Genomic DNA, 5,810 nt, shown 5'->3' with positions numbered 1-5,810 from the left:
TTTTTTTTTTTTTTTTTTAATTGTTAATTATTAAAAATTAATAAACAAATTTTTAAAATTAGAATTTTAGTTTAAATTAAAATTAAATTAATGCATTTTGCAGACGCTTTTATCCAAATTCAGGCTATACATTTTTTACCAGTATGTGTGTTCCCTGGGACCGAACCCACAACCTTTTGCGCTGCTAACGCAATGCTCTACCACTGAGCCACAGGAACATTTTATTTTTTAAATTTACTTTAGCACTAATACACTTTTAATTGGCACTGTATGAAAGACAGAATGCTGACTTTCCACATTTTGTAAACCAAAATGAGTTAATGAACAAATACTTTTAGGTATTATTTTGTTAAATGTTGTGATTTGAGCTGCAATATGGTGAACATTTACCCACCGGTTTCACAGACAAGGCTTAAGCCTAGTCCCAGACTAAAATGTTAGTCTGAGCGGTGTCAACTGAAAGAAACTTGCACTGACTGATCTTAAAATATATCAGTGCCTTTGTTTTGTCTCAAGATGCTCACCAGTAATGTGTTTTCTAAGGCACGATTATGAAAAATAAATTGAACTGTGGCCTAAACCTGGCTTAGTCTAAGCCCTGTCTGTAAAACCAGGCCTTAAGGTCCTATACTGTTGCAGCTGGTAAAATGATCAGACAGACCACACTCTGCTGCCAAAATATTTAGTCAATATTTAAGAGAGTGTGCACACTTGGGTAAACACTTTACAAGAACAAACTCAGACCTCTTTGACTAAAGGGGAACGAGTAAAAACAGAGTAAAAACAAAGAATCTTGGATTTAACGTTGGCACTCTCAAAGTGGAGTGTTCAAAGTTGAATTCAAGTCAGACTCGTATAAAAGATTCATCACGCTGAATCAAACCAACATAACACACCAGTCAGAATAATTCACTTAAAGAGCCGATTCTATAGAGATATGTTAAATGAATCAGTTGAATCAGACAGTGAAAACACTGCAACAACATTTTGTTTTCATAACACATACATTTATGCTTACATGCTGAATATATATTGAATATACTTAATATACTTAAATGCTGAATGAAATGCTGGTTTCTTAAAGATGTTTAAGCACACATCATGAGAACTTGGTCGTCCAGACATACTGAAAAGACTGTATTTCAATTAATTGTGCAGACCCAACGGCACGTTAGCCGTGTAAATAACGTTAGTGAATAGTCTCACCTTCGTCCGGACACGTTCGTCGTCTTCTCTTCTTTCTTAATGGACGATCATATCCAAGCCAAATTTCGGGATATGGATTTTCTGTCGTTGGTTGTCTGTCCACAAAGTGGAATGAGCATACATGGACGTTACGGGGCGGACATTTCAAATTAAGAGCCATTGTCTTTTACACTCGTCATCGGATGGCATCTTGTGCAATTTAAATGGTCTTGCGCATTTACATTCTGCTCTTATTGTTGGCTTGTGTTCATAACACTCTTGATCGAGAAAGGTTTTGAGCTTTCTGTAGCTGTTGTGACAGCCTTTAATAACAGCACACAATTTCCCAGAGCCTCCACGATTCGCCATTACCGCTAACTTATGACAATTACTAAACGGAAGTTCGAAGCATCCTACAGGAAGTCACTCGCTGCTATGGCGCCCTCCATGGAGAAGCGAAGAAAAGGTCTATAGTCAGATGGAATCATTTATGGTCCGTATAACGCTGATGAACAAAACACTGTGTTGCTCGGAGACGCAGCGGTTCTGCTGTTTGTTCTGTTTTCTTTCTGATGGAGCAAAATGGAATTTCTCGAAGGTCGTAGTTGGAAGCTGTTAGCCCCAGCTGGCTCGTTTAGCCCTTGCGTGCGCAGTGGTAATGCGGCTAATCATTTCTGACTGGGATTTAACTGAACAAATCAAACAAACGTAAACGGGCAAAGGCGGGGCCCCTTACAAGGCGGGGCCCACGGGCAGCAGCCCAGTCAAGCCCAATGGTAAGTCCGGCTATGACTGAGCCTAATGTGCCTCCACAAGGTCTTTAGCTCCAGTAAAGACGTTACTACTGTTCCTTCCCTTTTCTTTAGGTCTTGGTAATTTGATTCGAGTAATTAACTGACACTTGAACGGAAGCCAGATTTAATCAGTATCGGGTCTTCTGTCAGTTTGAAAAGCCGTTGATTGTTGGAGACACTTGAGGATCAATCACCCAACTCCTCAGCATTGATTAGAAGACCTTCACCATCTGAACCTCCGTCTTGCCTTTTGAATGTGCCAAGTTTATAAAAACAAATCCTGTATTTATTTATTTCCCTGCTGAATTGTGAACTTATGTCTTTGATGTGCAGCTAGAAGTAGGCTACTTTGTTAATCTGCTAGTCTAAATCATAATTTTAATAAGGCAGGTCACTACATTTGCTTCAGGTCTCATGTTCACTGTTTAAGAGTGACGAGTAACTCGGCCTGCTGTTAATTTAAACTTCTTGAAAATAACAGGTATCTGTGAAGAATACAACTTCTGTTTTCAAACTCAGAGAAATTGTCACGATTATCAGCAGCAAGAGCAATACCTGAGCAATACCCTTCTGTTTTTCTGACAAGGTTTGTTCAGTCCTATATTATTTCCATAATAGACCAAAAATGGTTGTTATATTAATCTAAAATCATGAATAAATAAATTAATAATTCTATATTATTTTTACTCTAGTATTTTAGCATTTCCATTTATTACTGAAATGAAATAAAACTAGACATTTAAAAAAAAGACAAGAAAAAAGCTACAATGAAAATATATTTTTCCCATTCAAAATATAATAAAAATATTAATAAAATAAATATATAAAAAAAAGATGGAGCAGAACAGAATTAAACATCACAGGGGCCTCAAGGCAGGCCTTACATACCGTATTAATGATAATCGTGATATATAAACAATCAAATATCCTTATCTTGTTAATTATGCGTGTTGCAATATAGTGGTATTGCCAATAACCGTGATATTTGAAAATGAATAGGAAAATGAAATAAATGAAAGAAATAATCCAGCAGCAGTATCTGTTGACATCCAACGCTGGTTACCGCCCGTCATAAAACAGAAGCAAACACAGCATGCATCTACTGTCGTGCAAAAGCATGTATATGAAAGATAAGGAATTCTACCCGCACTTCAAAAAAAGTTAGCTCGCCAGTGTGGGAGTTTTTTTAAATTCTGAAAAAATGACTCGTTAAACCAAGTTCACACTACAGGATTTTAAGCCCGATTTGCAAGTTAACAAGCTCGCCGGCAGGTCGGGCTGTGATCGGGTGAAAATCAGCGGATGATCAGCTTTATGTGTGAACAACTCAACGACGCATTAAAGAGGCTTGCTGAAGCCAAACAAATATCTAGCATGCTAAATATCTGAACCTGTCAGCCGACTTGACATCATGTGGTGTCAGGTGTCACGACGAGCTACAGCCAATGAGAGAGCAAGGCATGGGTTTAGGTCAGCGGAAGAAAAACAGCAGCAGCAACATGGTTTTAAAGGTGCTATATGTAAGTTTTTGACTCTGCTAAAGCATAAAATACCATAATACGTTTTCAGATATTTAAGAAACGTGGTAAGTTAACATACATGTTTATCTGAAAAAGAATGCTACAGTCAGTTATTCTCCTTTGAAAATGTGCGTTCCGTGTCGGAATCTATGTCTTTGTTTTGGTCTGTGTAACCCGCCCACTGCCAGTTTACCCAATTGTATTTCGGCACCCCGGGTTGCCAGTTGGCGGAACAATCAGCGTAATTCATTTATGGAAGCTGCCAAAGAAAGGGGTCAGAGTCAGAGATCGAACATTCTATTCTACCCATCCTAAAAAGCCTTGGCATCCATCCAAAAAAAGTGTATGATCAACGGTATAATAAAAGCCATATAAATATTGGAGATGCGTTTGAGAGATGGAGACAGCTTAAAACAGACAAAAGTTTCAAAACGAATGCTGAGTTGGCTAATTATCTCCTTGACATGTAAGTAGTGATGGCGAAGTGAAGCGTTCTGAACCAGTGAAGTTTTCAACACAATTGTATCGGAAAAAGGTTCATTACTTGAAAATTTTCAACAGTTTATGTTGTGGCCATCTAGTGGTCATAAAAATGAATAACACCTTCCAAAGTGCTGCGTTCCATTACAGCCGCTGGTTTCACATCTGATTTTTTTTTTAATTGTATATAAATAATGATCATTGTCAAAGTCATTCATTTGTGTCGGTGTACTGGCACTAAAATAAGTAAAATAAATGAAACAAAATCATAAATCCGTGATCTGTCTATTTTAACTCTGCCTCAGTCCTGTTATTTCATAGGCAAAGTTAATTTGAGCTAAATATTTAATTGCGATATAAAAAAAAAAGAATGCTGACGCATTATAAAGTAATATAACGTAAAGGAAACGGCGCTGAGGTTCGCTTCGTTTGAACCAGATTTTCAGACGAATGAAGCTTCAAACGTCATAGATCACATGCTTTTGGCAAAACGGATCAAGCTCCGATACAGTGCTTTGATGTAAAATGTGTTGTTTTTTTGATACAAGCTTCGGAGCTTCAGTGTCGAGCATAACATCACTACAGGTCAGTAATTTGCTAAAGTTAGTTAGCTGATGTATCCTGGCTACTAGTAGGAATATTTTAAGTAAATTCAACAGACAGTACTTGCGTTTACACTGTGTTTCGTGGTACATGATTACCGTTACAACTGGCCCACCTCAATGTATGCGGCCGACAAATGCAACCTCCGGAGGAAGCAGCAGCAGCCTCCGAAATGAGATGCAGATTCAGAGTTATAAAAATCCACATGAGGTGGTTTATAATTTGCAAACAATACAAATATTGCAAACATATACATTAGCTGATCAACTTACAGTGTAAGGCTCGATGCTTTCCATCGTCAGGTGTGCTCGTTCCTGTTGGTGTCGTCAATCTGGCAACCTGCGTGTGTGTCAAGTCTGAGGAAGAGGGGCAGGGTAAAAAAAAACCCTCTCCAATATTTTGAATTTGGACTTCAATACCTAGTTCAATCCTACATACAACACCTTTAAGGAAAGTTTGGACACAAGAAATGGAGCACATTTTTTCATAACAGATCATCTCGCAAATAGCTTGCAGCACTAATTTCTTCCCGACGCCCATATTCAAATAAACTACTCCTTTTTCACGTGTTGTTGCGGCATTCTCGTTCCACTTCTCAAGTGTTTGCATGATAAAAAGGTGGTTTGGTGGGACCATGTGGAGTCGTTGTCAGCTCCTGTAGTGTGTGACCCCCTGTTGCAGATAATTTATGTAGTGTGAACACCACAACGACTTCAAGACAGACAGCAAATCATGTAGTCTGAACAGCGATCTGCCAACGTTTAGTCATATAGTGTGAACTTGGTTCTAATCACCCCAGTCTGCAGGACTTCAGATCCGATCAGCAGTGAGCGCAAAAAGGGGGCAATACCACCAACCTGTTCACCCTCCTCCGACTCTATCGTCCTACAGATTTCGCCACTGTACAGAGAGTAAGTTGCACTATTTTGTTAGCCCTGAAACGGGAAATGGTACATTAACCTGTTAACTGCTGACGCCTTTCTATTGTATTTACACCCTTCTGAGCTTTTAGTCCAAAGTGTGCTAATTTGGATTAGGGGTCGACTGATTATCGGCCGAGTCGCAATATGGACTAGTATCTGTAAATATTCAGCCGCAAAAATACTATTTAAATATGAATCCAGCATGTTCTGTTCAGCATGTAAATGGAACAGACGCGCGATTTTGTCGTCTACTCATACAAAGTGTGCGACGCTCGCGGAGATTTCAGCTTCTGTCGTATCACTAT

This window comes from Sinocyclocheilus anshuiensis, unplaced genomic scaffold (assembly GCF_001515605.1).
Source record: "Sinocyclocheilus anshuiensis isolate Anshui unplaced genomic scaffold, SAMN03320099.WGS_v1.1 scaffold152, whole genome shotgun sequence".
Taxonomy (NCBI): Eukaryota; Metazoa; Chordata; class Actinopteri; order Cypriniformes; family Cyprinidae; genus Sinocyclocheilus; species Sinocyclocheilus anshuiensis.
The sequence above is the reverse complement of the archived record's forward strand: the minus strand, read 5'-3'. Positions refer to the sequence as shown.